The sequence below is a fragment of the Lolium rigidum genome, chromosome 3 (assembly GCF_022539505.1).
Source record: "Lolium rigidum isolate FL_2022 chromosome 3, APGP_CSIRO_Lrig_0.1, whole genome shotgun sequence".
Taxonomy (NCBI): domain Eukaryota; kingdom Viridiplantae; phylum Streptophyta; class Magnoliopsida; order Poales; family Poaceae; genus Lolium; species Lolium rigidum.
This window is the reverse complement of record NC_061510.1, coordinates 119156373-119173179: the sequence shown is the minus strand read 5'-3', so window position 1 is coordinate 119173179 and position 16807 is coordinate 119156373.

Here is a 16807-nt window from a genome sequence, read left to right as displayed (position 1 = left end):
TAAACCAAGGGTGACAAGTACTCATGCAGCCTTTGAAAAGGGGCATAAGAACAACATATGCATTTCATCTTCTAGGTTGCCACATCTAGAGCAGTTTTCATTAATGTGCTTTGAGCACCTGTTCGCCCTCTTACCAGTAGGAAGCGCTTTCCTAAGAAGCCTCCATGCAAATGTTTGAACTCTTGGTGCCATCTGTTTGTCTCGCCATACCTGTTTAAGAAGAGATATAACCTGTGGTGGCACAATTTTTGGTCTTTTTCTTGGTGGGAGCTCAAGATTATTAAAACATTGTTTATAAGCACTTTTGGGGGAGAACTGACCTGTCGGGGTTAGTTTCCAAATCAAAGTATCCTCTCCATTGGCATTAATGATGGGTGTTTGGAGAATAGCATTTGCAGTTTCAGTACTAAATAGAGAGTTAATCAAGTTTGTGTTCCAAGTTTTATGCCCATGAATCCAAAGGTCTTTTACTTGTGCGGGATAAACAAAAGGTTGCTGCTGTAATATAAGATTCTCATAAATGCTTTCCCAACCAGTAAACCAAGGAGAACTCCATATGGAACTATTCCCATCAACAATCTGATATAAAGATGCGGAAACTAAAAGGGGCTTTACCTTAAGAATTGCAGACCAGAAGGCCGATTTAGGCTTATTTGGTTTTGCTCTCCAAATTGAAGTATCTGGATGATACTTGGCCTTGAGGATCTGAGCTAGCTGACCATGTGGTTCCTTCGCCAATCTCCACGCGGTTGAGAGGATGAGTCCTTGGTTCATTGCCTGCAAATTTCTAATACCAAGACCACCAATGTTTTTGTCAATACAAACATCAGCCCATGCCCGTAGGCAAAGACTTCTAGTTGTTTGATCATCTTGAACACCTGTCCACCAAAAGTTTCTGATAATCGTTGTCAGTTTAGCTAGAAATTTTTTTGAGAAAAGAAGGTTCGACATGTAGTAGACAGGGATAGAGGAGAACACGGATTTTATGAGTGTTAATCTGGCTGCATGCGAAAGGCGATTAGCTTTATAGGTGGAGAGCTTGGATTTGAATTTGTCATAAACAAAGGCATATGCAGCCGATCTTTCTTTGGAGGGAAGGATGAGAGGATGGCCTAGATGAGTGAAGGAATTGTCTATGTCTGGAGCTGGGAAGAACCTTCGTATATCTTCTTTAACCTGCATAGTAACACTCTTACTGAAAAGAATTCCTGATTTACTCCAGTTTGGAGTTTGACCAGAGTGCTGACAAAAATGATCAAGAATTTGGGATATAGCTTGAGCCTCCTGAACGTTAGCTTTGCCACAAATAATTAGATCGTCTGCAAACATTAAAGAGTGTATAGGTGGGCAATTTGGTCCAAGTAGAATACCTCTGAGTTGATTGGCTTGCATGGCTTCTTGAAGTGCCAGAGATAGTTCATTCACCGCAAAGACAAAAAGATACGGAGACAACGGACATCCCTGCCTGATGCCTCTGGTACTACTAAACTTTGCAAAAGTTTGGCCATTAACGATCACCGAGAAAGTTGGTGAGGAAATGCAAGCATGCACAAGATTAATGAAATGATCCTTAAGCCCTTTGCGTGCAAGCGCGGCAACAATGAAGTGCCATTCTACCCTATCAAAAGCTTTGGCAAGATCAATTTTTAACATGAAGTCAAGGCTTTCCCAAGAAGTGAGAGCGAAAGAGTGAGCAATTTCTTGAGCAATTATAATATTATTGCTAATGCGTCTACCTTTAATAAAAGCTTGTTGAGAGGGATGGATATAATCAGGAAGATGTTCTTTCAATCTATTTGCTAAGGATTTTGCAATAATTTTGTAGACTACATTACACAAGCTTATGGGTCTAAAGTCCGAAGGTAGGTGGCAAGCAAGCTTTTTTGGAATAAGAGCAATATGAGTATCATTAAGATGAGGAGGGAGCACACCTGTAATATAGAAATTCCTTACCACATTTGTTACATCATCTCCAATCCAGGCCCAAGAAGAAATGTAAAATCCAACATTAAAACCATCAGGTCCCGGTGAAGCATTTCTCCTCATTTCTTTAAGTATTCCCCAAACCTCCTGCTTATCAGGTACCGAGTTGGTGAAGTCTCCAGTGTCTTGCGATAATGTTGTATGTAAGAAGGGTCTGCCATGGTTAGTAGCTGAGGAACAAAAAATGGATTTGAAATAACGAACAAATTCAGTTGCAATATCATCTGGATCATATAAATCATTTCCATGAGCGTTCCTAATAGATACAATGCGGTTTCGACGTTTACGCTTTTGAACAGCATTATGAAAGAAGGCGGTATTCCTATCACCTTCAGTAGCCCAATGTTTTTTTGCACGTTGCCTATAATATTCCGTGAGCTTGGTCATGTTTTCTTCATATTGTGCTATAAGGCTGACCTCGAGGTTGTGATCCTGTAGCTGTACTGGCTTCATTTGAATCTCTTTGATCTGTTCCTGAATGCAATTAAGCTGCTGCTGGATAGATTTTTTCTTCTTGCACCATCTCTTCAGTGTTCCTGCAAGGTTAGTTGTTCTAGCATGGAAGGATTTATTTCTAGTAGCATTCCAAGCATTTTGTGCAACACCTTGAAAGTCATCTTCATAGGTCCACCAATTTTCAAATTTGAATCTAAGATTAGGTCTATGGAAAGTAGATTCAGTTGAGATCAAAATAGGAGCATGATCGCCAATGATGATTGGTAAATTAAAAACATTAGTATTAGGAAAAAGGGTGCACCATTCTGCATTAGCAAGGCAACGATCAAGTCTCTCAAAGACAGGGGTAGAAGAGAAACGCTTATTCGTCCAAGTATAAGCCGGACCACTAAAACCTAGATCAAACAAGCCACATTGCTTTACATAGGAATTGAAAGAACGCATACGAGACTTATTTATATTTATAGAGGTGGTGTCTTTATCACACATGATTTCATTCAAGTCTCCAAAACAAACTACCGGCTTGCCAAGATTTTCATGAACAAAATTAGAAACATGATCCCAAATCATTCTAGTGTGACGATGATGGGGATCACCATAGATACAAGCCAGAACAAAATCAGTATTTGTAGCTTTATCTACAACTATAGCTAAAATCATGTGGTGGTTGGAGAACTTAACAGAGACACTAACTTCTTCAGACCAAAGCATCCAGAGCCCACCAGACCGTCCATTGGAAGAAACTACAAAGCTATCAAGTACATTAAAATGAGAGTTGAGTTGGGAAGAATTATACCTAGAGGTCTGAGTTTCAGAGACAAAAGTTACATGGGCACCCGTGGAGTTCATAAACTTGGTAAGGTACTCCATCTTGGTGGAACGGCCGAGATCTTTGCCAGCACCTTGGCAATTCCAGCCTACAAACTTCATGGAGTCTGTAGCGCCTTTGAGGCCTGCGCCACTTGAATTTGGTTGCTGATGATTCCTTCAAACTGCTGATGAAGAAGATGTGAGGCGTTGGGAGCCACAATTTGTATGAGCAAGGCATATGCCTCGCCTTTGCCGTTGGACGCCGATGTGCTGCAGCCACCGGAGGACAGCCCTAGAACAGTCTGATTGGTGTCTAGGATTCGATTAGGCTTGAGATAAGGGTTTGTCTGGTGAATATGGAAAACGATTGGAAATAGTTGGAGGATTTGATTGGGAACCGGATGTTTAATAGAGAGAATAGAGAAAGGATTTGGGGAATATTTTTTTTTGGTCAAAGCTCACAAGAGGAAGAAGTGGGGATTTGGTTTTGGAAAGGAACGGATCTGTAAGTGAGAGACGAACTAGGGAAAGAAGCTTCAGGGAGGAACGGATGTGGGGATAATCTGGCAACAAACCTTAGAGAAGGATTGAGGAAGAAGAAAGAAACGGCATCACGCCATTCGCCGGCATATCGCCATCAATCGCCACGGAGGGCACCCGCTCTGAGCAGAGGCCAGAACCCGGACACTCGAAACTGGATGCTGTAAATAAGCTGGTCTTTCAATTATCATTCAAAAAAGTGTCGGGGGAGTAGTACTCTCTTGTGCTATACGGCACACATATGCCCACTAATTAAAAGGATCTCGTTTTCATCACATCGTTGGATGTGCGTACGCATCAACAATTGTGTGACAAACAAGAATATTCAGCATCCCTTAAGATTTGATCTAGACAGGTAAACTGCACATTAACACCAAATTAATTGACGACCATTTGGACCTTTCATTCTGCCGCCATTGCTACTGGACTTCATTGTAGCGATGTGGCACGTAGTGCATTGATTCCTTGATTTTCATGTGCTAGCTGATTCTCATCTTCCTTTTCCATGGCCATGGAATCTTCACGTACGCTGTTAAGGACTTATGCACGATTTATAGCTAACCACTAGTCTAAACCCTAATGTGCAATGGACGCGCTCGTACCACACGTATCATGCCTACTCTACTGCACTAATGAATAATTGTGGTACCAAAGCAATACAGTATGTGTCATGGACCAATGTAGTCTGCGACGTACGAGAGTTTTTAGAGCTAGAGGGTAGAGCGTGACACCCTCTTAACATTTAGATCATGAATATAAATCAAGTGTAGCTGGTGCCCCGCGGACCCAGTCTCCACAGAGGAAACAGTAGCGTCGATTAGACATTTCAGCACAACAATTAATATAGTAGTGTAAACTTTGACGACTCAGCGACTAAAAAATGGTTTTTGGAACGAACACTGCACGGAATGGACGCAACATTAGACCAAGCTAGGAGGGAATCATGTCTTGTCCTGCTAGGAATGCATGCATGCGCCCAGGGACAGGCCGGGGTAGGGGTCAAAAGTCAAAACGATTGGGAAGATTTTTAGAGTTGGGCGAGAACAATCCATCTCGCCTTCTGGACACCCAGCTACCGGAGCTATACTCCTACGGCTAGGGAAAGCCCGGGCCTTTTGCTAAAGCGAACCAGCTTTCTTGTGATCTCCGTCGATGACACGGGCTCAGCAACAGTAGCAAGCAATAACTACGGGGTTGGCGTTCGTATAGCAGCTGCAAGGCCAACAGTAGCGATCGATTGCTTCGCTGTGCGTGCCAATTGATGCAGCTCGATCTGCACGAAAAATCAACCTTCACGGGCTTTACTGCATCGCAGGATCGACGACCCTTTCTGCATTGCAGGAGTACGTGCACTGTGTACATACTACCTGCGTTACCCGCGTCTTGGTACTCCATTGGTGCTCCAGCTCTGGGCTAGCAATGTACTGCACTACTGCAACTACTGTACAGATCAGGATCAGGGCTAGAGTAGAGAGAGTAGCAACAATGTACTGGGTGTACTGATCACACGATACTTTGGTGGCACAAAAGGTCGAGCGTACGTATAATGCATGCTCTGATGGTCTCGATGGTGTCTAGTTAGGTTTGTTTGATTCAAAGAAATTGTGTAGGCTGTAGGATTTAGATCCATAGTTTTTGTTCTACAAGCGTTTTTGATTGTTTAATTCATAGGATTACAATTCTTTGAAATTCTTACAAAAGATTCATTTGCACTATGTTTTGGAGGAATATATCCCTACACTCTAATTTTACAATTTCTTTGACCATTTCAATCATGTACTTTTTCTATCCATACGTTCTGAAAATTGTGCAAATCAAACGAGCCCTTACTGACGTACCTATACGGCAACCCGATCGGCCATTGTTATCAGCTGTCCACCAACAGCACGCTCAAAAATACTCGTTCGTTGGAACTGTACTGAGTGATCGATGGGCTCGTGCTCGTGCTGTTGTCGCTCGACATTCCGATGGATCGATCAAATGCATGCATGTATGACTCCTCCCCGGCTTGCATCCAGCTCACGAGCTAGGTCGATCCATCTCTTCCATCGCTCTCTGTGCGTGTCAGCAAGGATTGCTTCTTATTTCAGAATTAGGGCCTGTTTGGTTACCAAATACAGTTTGCCAAGCTTAAATTTAGCAAGTGTGGCAGCTATAAAAGTGTGGTTTAGAATTTTGAAGCCATAAAATGTGGTAAAAACTAGCAACAAATTCATTCCATGACAAGTGGACCATATAGATAATAAAATGTAGCAGCCTAAAAATATGGCAAGAACCAAACACATGCCAAATTGTCAAACTTTGGCTTGGCAAATTATGATCGGGAACCAAACACCTCCTTAGTTCTTCTCTCCTAACTATGGAGTAAGTAATATTGCAACTGCTGGTCTGCAATATCAAAGTATCCGGTGTGTGTGGTCTTGCTAGCTGGACGGCCACCGTCGGCACAATACCCTGCCGACACAGACCCATTTGCCGTCGGCATAGAACTAACGGCCGCTAGCTTGAATTTGTTTAAAAAGAATTATTGTTTTTTTTTTAAAAAAATTGTCTCTCACATAGATTATTTTTAACTCTATCTTAATCTTAGGTCACACTACAATCGTGGTCAAACTTCCTGGTTAGTCACTCATCCTCGGACTACTCCAATTCTAGTACACTTAACTTCTCCGTTCCTTTTGGGCGAGCTTCCTGCAGAGGAGCTATTCTTTGTCGACGATAACACCGTATCGATCCTATTTACCCTTGTTCCATGACATCACAATTCTTTATTTTTGAATTCCAAACAATTATTTGAGTAAAGAACAATGAATAAGGTAATTAATAATAAATCGTGAAGCAATAACATAAATTTAATTTAACTTTTATACTTTTTAGCCAAAAACTAAAAGCTGAAACAACTCATGTTTCCATTTTGAATTTGATGAATAAAAAAATTGTCTAAACATTGAAATCAGATATAAATTTTTTTCTAGATACATTTTCATATAAAACATTTTCATCGGAGGTCGTATGCAAGCAGAAAACCCGTTTTACCAATACATGAAAAGGCGTGTGTGGAGAAAAAAAGAGCTTGTGCCGACGGCTTTGCCGTCGGCATAGGTCCTAACACTAACACCGTTTATCTCTCTGTCACGGTGGACCCTCCCGTGCCTACGGGATTTGTTGTGCCGGCAGTCACTCTCGGCACACGAAGAAGCGGTGCCAACGGTGGCCATCGGCACAAGGGAGCCTCTGCTGACGGCTAAACTGTGTCAACAATGCCGTTGGCGGACTTTCAGGACCAGGTTCTATGCCGGCGGACCCGATAAAAGACTGTCGGCAAAGTTTCTGGCCGTCGGCACATCTTGTGTTTCCCGTAGTGCCTCTTTTGAACCATGCGCAAAGTAGCCAACGCCGCGTCCAATGACTCGTGTCAATATCAGAACTCTGTATATGCACAAAGTTTATGAAGATCTTAACTATGAATATTACTCGGAGATTTGGTGGCGGTAACGGCTTATCTTTGTACATGGGGTGCTCGTTAAAAGTCTGCTAAACTAGATGAACGCTTTGTTTTTCCTTCATGGAGTCTCGGGGTATACCCTGATTCCTAGCTGATGGGAGTTTTCATTGTTTCTCAAACACAAGGCTATGTTGACATGATCTTCGCTCCTTATCGAGTCTATATGTGTTGTGTAAAGACTTTAGATTTTTTGCTGCCTGCTTTTGGTATATCCATTAATTTTGGATAAAATAATAATAAAATGGTATGCATCCTTTCAATTAGGATGCCAGGTTCGATCGAGTAGGGACCAGGTTTTTTTTTCTTGGCCGCTATTTCTGATATTTTGGCTAAAACAGTAATGCTGAATATAAATTTTCCAGTTTTCATATAATTTTCTAAAATTTATATTTTAAATGAAATTGTAAATTATTTTGACAAATCTCGGCCGGTATTTTTGGCATCTCCGTACCAATGACATTTTTTTGCATACCTAGAAAAAAAAGTCGTTAGAGACAAAAGAAGCTACCAAAGCAAGCGCCGTGTTCCTAACGCATTAATGAAAGCTGACTCTCACTTAATTCCATTAGATCATTTGTTCACAGACGAGGGCCATGCATGTACGTGTACGTGTACATTGTATGCGCTGCTGCTGCCTCCTTGTTTCGTACGTGAAAGCTACAGGTGCATGCGGACGGGCCAGCTAGTGTGCCGATGGATTGACACCGGCACACCGTGTTGGATTTGATGGAAATGCACATGTTCCCGGATGGCCATTGGCCTAACTTGGAAGGAAACAAGATTTGGAGCGACTGCCGGAGGTACGTATGTATGGTGGTGCTGGTAGCGACGTTTTTGTCATCGTTGGAGCCACGTTAGTTGGCCTCCACTGGTTTCATATATTGTCAGTTTGTCACCGAAACTCAGCTGCCAATCCTCCAAAACTTGTTTAGAAACTAAAATCACTGGTAAAAAAAGTCTTCCGTCCAGCCCCATTAGTCGCGAAAATGTAAGAACCGCGACCAATGGGGCCTTTAGTCGCGGCTCGGGTGGCTAATGCGAACAAGCAGGGGTGTAGGTTTGCTTTTGGCTCCTTTTATGCACACAAGGTGTTTGATGAAATGCCCCAAGAGCATGAAACAAACATGATATGAAGTGTCGGAGCCACACTTGATCGAGCTTCCTCATTTATTTTTTCCTCCTCGATCGCGGTTAGCAACTTGAACCTTTCATATATATGTGTCATTGATAAAATATGCATATGTGTGTAGTTCATTGTTTAATTTCTATTTAGTTTAACAAATGCATGATGGTTAATTATATATTTTGTATTATAATAATGCAGATGAATCGGCAATGGATGTACGCTAACCGACTCTCCGGCGAATTCACTACGGGTTTGAAAGATTTCCTCGTAGTGGCTAATGCGAACAAGCGGTGGGGTTTTGTTATCTCGTCCATGTGTTGGCCGTAAGAATCGAAGGGTTACTCTTCCTCAAGGGAAGTTCACCTGCACCTGATTCGGCATGGTTTCATGCCAAGCTATAATTGTTGGACCAAGCATGGAGAAAAAGGGGTTATAATGGAAGAAGATGAAGGGGATGACATCGATGACAGCTATCTTAATCATTTCGGTGATACTTTCATGGAGGATGCTGAAGGTGGGGAAGGTGAAGGGGAAGGTGATCAAGAAGAGGCACGTGATGAGCCCGCTGATGATCTTGGTCGGACCATTGCTGATGCACGGAGTCGCTGCGAAACTGAAAAGGAGAGGGAGAATTTGGATCGCATGTTAGAGGATCACAAAAAGTCGCCGTACCCAGGATGCGATAATGGTCCGAAAAAGCTGGGCTGCACACTCGGATTTGCTGAGATGGAAGGCACAGGAAGGTGTAGCTGACTCGGGATTTGAAAACTTGCTGAAAATGTTGAAGAATATGTTTCCAAAGAATAACGAGTTGCCCTCCAGTACGTACGAAGCAAAGAAGGTTGTCTGCCCTCTAGGTTTAGAGGTTCTGAAGATACATGCATGCATAAACGACTGCATCCTCTACCGCGGTGAATACGAGAATTTGAATGAATTCTCAGTATGCACTGCATTGCGTTATAAGATCAGAGGCGATGACCCTGGTGACGATGTCGAGGGCGAGAAACCCAGGAAGAAGGTTCCCGCCAAGGTGATGTGGTATGCTCCTATAATACCACGGTTGAAACGTCTGTTCAGGAACAAAGAGCATGCCAAGTTGTTGCGATGGCACAAAGAGGACCGTAAGTCGGACGGGGAGTTGAGACACCCTGCAGATGGAACGCAATGGAGAAAGATCGACAGAGAGTTTAAAGATTTTGCAGCTGACGCAAGGAACTTAAGATTTGGTCTAAGTACAGATGGCATGAATCCTTTTGGCGAGCAGAGCTCCAGCCATAGCACCTGGCCCGTGACTCTATGCATCTACAACCTTCCTCCTTGGTTGTGCATGAAGCGGAAGTTCATTATGATGCCGATGCTCATCCAAGGTCCGAAGCAACCCGGCAACGACATCGATGTGTACCTAAGGCCATTAGTTGATGAACTTTTACAGCTTGTGGGGCAGACCTGGTGTCCGTGTGTGGGATGAGCACAAAGAAGAGGAATTTGACCTACGAGCGTTGCTTTTCGTAACCATCAACGATTGGCCTCGCTCTTAGTAACCTTTCGGGACAGTCAAATAAGGGATACAATGCATGCACGCACTCGCTTACATGAGACTCGAAAGTGTACATTTGCCAAATTGTAAGAAGAACGTGTACCGGGGCATCGTCGATTTCTTCCGAAAATTCATCCGATAAGAAAGAAAGGCAAGCATTACAACGGCAAGGCGGATCACCGGCCGAAGCTCGCGGAACGCACCGGTGCTCGAGGTATTTGATATGGTCAAGGATTTGAAAGTCATCTTTGGAAAGGGTCCCGGCGGACAATCGATTCCGAAGGGAGCCGACGGGCACGCACCCATGTGGAAGAAGAAATCTATATTCGGGAGCTAGAATATTGGAAAGTCCTAGATGTCCGCTCTACAATCGACGTGATGCATGTTACGAAGAATATTTGCGTGAACTCGCTAAGCTTCTTGGGCGTGTATGGGAAGACAAATGATACAAAGGAAGCACGGCAGGACCAGCAACGCTTGAAAGACCCCGATGACCAGCATCCGGAATGGTTTCAAGGTCGTGCCGACAACGCTCCGACCAAAGAAGAGAAGGTCATCTTTTTTGAATGCCCGAGCAAGTATGAAGGTCCCATCCGGATTCTCGTCCAATATAAAGGGAATAATAAACATGGCGGAGAAAAAGTTCCAAAACCTGAAGTCTCACGACTTCCACGTGATTATGAGGCAATTGCTTCCGATTGCTTTGAGGGGGCTCTTGCCGGAAAATGTTCGAGTAGCTATTGTGAAGCTATGTGCATTCCTCAATGCAATCTCTCAGAAGGTAATCAATCCGAAGTTCTACCACGGTTACGTAACGATGTGGTCCAATGTCTTGTCAGTTTCGAGTTGGTGTTCCCGCCATCCTTCTTCAATATTATGACGCACCTCCTGGTTCACCTAGTCGAAGAGATTTCCATTCTCGGTCATGTATTTCTACACAATATGTTCCCCTTCGAGAGGTTCATGGGAGTATTAAAGAAATATGTTCGTAACCGTGCTAGGCCGGAAGGAAGCATCGCCAAGGGCTATGGAAATGAGGAGGTAATTGAGTTTTGTGTTGACTTTGTTCCCGACCTTAAGCCGATTGGTCTTCCTCGATCGCGGCACGAGGGGAGACTAAGTGGAAAAGGCACGATCGGAAGGAAATCAACGATATGTATGGACGGCCATTCTCCGACCGAAGCTCACCACACAGCTTCGACCAATTCCAGCTTGGTGGCTCCGTACTTTGAGAAACACAAGAATATTTTACGCTCGGACAACCCGGGAAGCCTCGAATCCTGGATTAGGAAGGCCCACATGGAGACTTTCGGCAGCTTGGTTGAGAAAACATTTAATGAGTGACAATGTTGTTGTAGATCAGCTGTACATGTTGGCCAAGACACCATCTTCGACTATAACGACTTTCCAAGGGTACAAGATAAATGGGAATACATTTTACACGATCGCCCAAGATAAAAAGAGCACCAACCAAAACAGTGGTGTCCGCTTTGATGCGAAGCAACCGAGAATGGGCAAAAGGTCACATATTATGGTTACATAGAGGAGATATGGGAACTTGACTATGGACCCTCCTTTAAGGTCCCTTTGTTTCGGTGCAAATGGTTCAAGCTAACAGGAGGTGGGGTAAAGGTGGACCAGCAATACGGAATGACAATGGTGGATTTCAACAATCTTGGTTACCTTGACGAACCATTCGTCCTAGCGAAAGATGTCGCTCAGGTTTTCTATGTCAAGGACATGAGTAGCAAACCGAGGAAACAGAAAGATAAGAAAACGATCAGTACATCATGCGATGATCCAAAGCGCCACATTGTTCTTTCAGTGGAAAAGAAACATCATGGGAGTGGAGGACAAGACAGACATGTCGAAGATTATAATATGTTTGGTGAAATTCCGCCCTTCAAAGTGAACACCGACCCAAGCATTAAGTTAAATGATGAGGATGCTCCATGGATACGGCCCAATCGTAAGCAAGCAGGGACACAAGGGAAGAAATGATGTGTAATAATTTATTGTACCAAACTTTGTTGAATGGATCATGTGAATTATATTATCTGTGATGTGTTTTGGTGTCCATTTTCGAATGATTCGATTGATTCGAGATAGCACTGATGATACATGAAATTTGGAGTGATTTAGTCATACTCCTGCCTAGGTGTATAATATGCATACTCGTAGTCTTCATAGTCGCCGCCGTTGTACCGGTAGTCGTCGCCTTCTAAGTTGCCGCCGTCGTCGTCGCCGCTCGTCGTCGCCGTCGTCGGGCGGCGCTCGTGGCTCGAACCGAGGGTAGCGCAGGCGGGGGATATCGCCGGCCGTGATGTAGTCCATGACGCTCCGCGAGTCCGGCCGTACCACCATAGCCGACGGCCGGCCTCGTGGAAGTTCCCGGGAGGCAGACCGTCCTCCTCATACCTCGGCGAGCACCCTCTCACGCCGATTGATGAAGAAGGCGTCCCAAGTATGCTGGTTATCGGGATGCCGCGGGGATTCATCCGCTGCTCCGGCGTGAGGTCGAGGTAGTAGTGGTTCGTGATGGCCGCCCGACGCGCGGCACTCGAGGGAGGGAGGGACCGGCACGCCGCCGGCGCTTAGGCTCCAGCCCGGCGGGGACGCGGTAACCCGGTGGGCAAGGGTAGTTCGAGGCGCAAAGCTCCTCCACCTCGCCGGTAGGTTAGAGTGGGTGCGGTGGAAGCCATGAGAGAGTGATGAGAGATTGTAGAGATGTGATAATGCTGGCCAAGCCGGGCAACATATATGTAGTGAGAAATGGCGGGAAAAATGGGAGCGGGAAGACAGGAGGCAGGAAGAAAGTGGCGGGAAGAAAGAGGCGGGAAGAAAGAGGCGGGAAGAAAGAGGCGGGAAGAAATTAGCGGGAAGAAAGAGGCAGGAAGAAAGAGGCGGGAAGACAGGGAAGAAATGGCGGGAAGAAGAGGCGGGAAGAAGAAATGGCGGGAAGAAAGAGGCGGGAAGACAGGGAAGAAATGGGTAAAGGGTTGGAAAATCTCCCGTGGCGCAACTTCTCGAAGATGTCGTCGATGCACACGCCCTACGACATCTTCGGAAGTTGCTCCTCGGAATTTTTTCCTGCAACCCCGTGAAAGAGGGGGGCGGTAAGACAGAGGCGGCCGGGAAGAACTGGCGGGAAGAAGGGGCGGGAATAACTGGCGGGAAGAACTGGCGCGAAGAACTGGTGGGAAGAGGAGGAAGAAAGAACTGTCTAGAAGAACATGCGGGAAGACAGAGGCGGCCGGGAAGAATTGGCGGGAAGATTTAGTTTTTTTTTCTGAATTTTTTGATATATTATTTGTATTTTTAACATTTAGAAATGAATTGGTTTTATTTTTCTGAATTTTTTGATATATTATTTGTATTTTTCACATTTTGAAATGAATTAGTTTTATTTTTCTAAATTTTTTGATATATTATTTGTATTTTTAAGATTTTGAAATGAATTAGTTTTATTTTTCTGAATTTTTTGATATATTAATTGCATTTTTAAGATTTTGAAATGAATTAGTTTTATTTTTCTTAATTTTTTGATATATTATTTTTATTTTTCACATTTTGAAATGAATTAGTTTTATTTTTCTGAATTTTTTGATATATTATTTGTATTTTTGAGATTTTGAAATGAATTAGTTTTATTTTTCTGGATTTTTTGATATATTTTTTGTATTTTTCACATTTAGAAATGATTAGTTTTATTTTTCTGAATTTGTTGATATATTATTTTGTATTTATAATATTTACAAATGGAAAGAATTTCGAAAAAGGCCTTTAGTCGTGGTTGGCCTGGCCAACCGCGACTAAAGCTCATTTCCGCGGGAACCGCAAAAACGGGCGAAAAATGGGCTTTAGTCGCGGTTGGTGTGGCCAACCGCAACTAAAGGGTACCCTTTTGTCGCGGTTGGCCACACCAACCGCGACTAAAGCCCCTACCTATAAATATCCGCACGGGCGGCGCGCAGGACTCACTTCTCCTTCCTCAGTCGAACCGTCAGGCTGCCTCTTCGTCGACCTCGCCTCCGCCGCGCGCGCGTCTCCCTCATCCTCGCCGACCGCCGCCGTCGGCCGCCGCCTCCTTCTTCTTCCCGCGCCCGCCCCGTACGTCGACCCCCCTGCACGCCTCGATATCTGGCCGGCACCCCCCACCGCACGCCGAACCCCCTGCACGCCGCCGCCGCCAGAGTTGCTTGTCGCGCCGTCGCGCCTCCGACAGTCGCCGCCGCCGCCGTCAGACCTTGCGCGCGCCGCTCCGCAGTACGCGTGCCGCGCCGCCGCTAGACCTTGCGCGCCGCGCCCGGCCGGCACAGCGAAGAAGAGAAGGGCGCGGCCAGGGCGTGCCTCGATCGATTTGGCCGAATTTTTTATTTTTTTTAAATTTGTAACTAATTAAACTTTGTGTTTTTTTGTAACTAACTACTTAACCAAAACATAATATTTGGAATTTGGAATGTTAAGAAAACATAATATTGGAATGTTAAGGAAAAATAACTTAAAAACTAACTACTAACTAATAAACCTCTAATATTGGAATGTTAACTAACTAACTACTTAACCAAAACATAACTACTTAAGTAAAAATAATAATATTGGAATATATGTTAAGAAAAAAATAACTTAAAAAAAATTCATTGGCATGTTTGGAATTTGGAATATTGGCGTGTTAAGTACAAAAATAATTACAAAGTTTGGAATTTGGAATATCGGCTTCGACCCCGCGTGTATACGGAGGGGGCGGCGAGGGCCCTCGCCGCCCCCTCCGTATACGCGTGGGTTTTTTTTTGTTTTTTTACGAGAGAGAGAGGATCGGCACCGCCACCGCCACCGTCACCGCCACCGCCCTTTCGCCACCGCCCTTTCGCCACCGCCACCGCCCTCTCTCCTTTTGCCACCGCCGCCCCCCTTTTGCCACCGCCACCGCCCTCTCTCCTTTTGCCACCGCCCTTTCGACACCGCACTTAATTAATTAGTTTTTACTACATGTTTTCAGGACTGACATATGGCGGACGATAGAGCTGACCCGATTATGGACAACTATAATCAAGAAGTTGAAGAACATTTATTTGGCATCATAAAAGGCGATATTCCTTATGTGCCGACCGAACAAGATGAAGAGGATATTTCTTCTTATCTGAATCTTGACGGTCAAGATGAAGGCCGTCAGCAAGATGATGGGGAAGAAACGTCGATAAACGACGATCTTCAATTGCAAGTAGCAACCAGCTCCGGCGCTGAGGTATATATATACATTTTGCCTCTGGTGATACAAACTTACTGATTTGAATAAATATGTGTGTACTAACACGCGCGACTCTCTTTCTTATTTTAGCCCTCGGCCGGATCGTCGAAAAAATCGAGTACGTCGTCGTCAAAGCGTGGCGCAACCAAGACGCTCAAACAAGGAGAAACATATACCATCGAGGTTGTCGACAGTGCAACCGGCAGGCCGCTGGAGCCCCAGAAGCACGTCACCAAGTTTATCAACCAATGCGGAGCCGTTGTTAGAGACAACGTCTCGATCACCCTCCAGGAGTGGCATGAGCCAAAGAAGGCACGTCTTGGTTTCACTTTTGTCGACAAGAGAACTAAAAAGGATTGCTTTAAAAAGCTTATGGAACATTTCATCCTACCTCCGAAATACCACAAATTCGATGAGGAGGGTAACAAGATTCAGGAAAACAAGGAGAGGACGAGGCTAGTCAAACACTTCGCTCTTGGTAAGATGGCCGAAACATTCCGGAAATTCAAGCAAAATCTAGCCCGTGACTATGTCAACCAGAACAAGACTCCGGATTTCAAATGACAGTATGAGAGACTTCAACATGATTGGCCAGAATTTGTGAAGCAGAAGAAATCGGAGCATTTCATTGAAATATCGAAAAAATAAGGACAATGCGGCTAAGAAGGAGTACAATCATATTATGGGGCCAGGAGGGTATCGCTTTTGGGAGCCTAAGTGGGAGAAGATGGAGAACGAGCTGAGGAGGCGAGGAATCCGTCCAGGGCACGGAGGGATGGGACCGAAGGGCCAAAAGCTGGTGGTACGGGCATGGGGGAACGCTAGACCCGGAGACAGGGGCGTGTGTTTACGGGAACAAAATGTTTAAACCCACCCAAGCCCTTATTGACGCAATGAGGGATGCTCAAGAGGGGAAGATCAAGTTCAACGGAGAGAACGACGCGCCGACAAGAGCCCTCCGGAATCCCGAACACGGAGGACGTGTACGAGGCATGGGGAACATTCCGTGGAAAGTAGGGTTCTCCCGGGACGATGACCCGTACGGTTACGTAAGCCGTAAGTGAAAGTCGGATCGGGATGCAGATGTTGTGGCGCGGTTGGCATCGGAAGTCGATGAGATGAAGAAAACCCTGACTATACTAGTACAGGAGAGATCGGCAGCTGGGACGCATGAAGATCATCCAGCGGATCTCGGAAGCCAGCAGCAGAGAAGCAGCGTGGCTTCCACGGAGGTCCAGCCGGCTACTGATGCACCGGAGATCCATATTACTGCACCGGAGCCTCCTCGCTACCCCGTGGACGATGTAAAGGAGATGAAAGAATGTCATCTGCATTATCCTACTGGGAACATGTCCACGAAGGTAGCCATCGGCAGTGCTTTACCATGTGAGCCTGGAGCACTCCACCACAACAACCCCATTCCAGATGGCTATGCTCGTGTCATGGTGGAGGAGATAGTCCCAGGGTTTGAGGACCTGAAGATTGACATTGCTACACCCGAAGGGGAGAGAAGACTTGGAGGTGTCAAGCGCCAGTTTATTCTCTGGAAAAAGAAGTTTATCAAGTTTCCAGACGAGGCGCCAAGGCGAACAAGTCCACCCC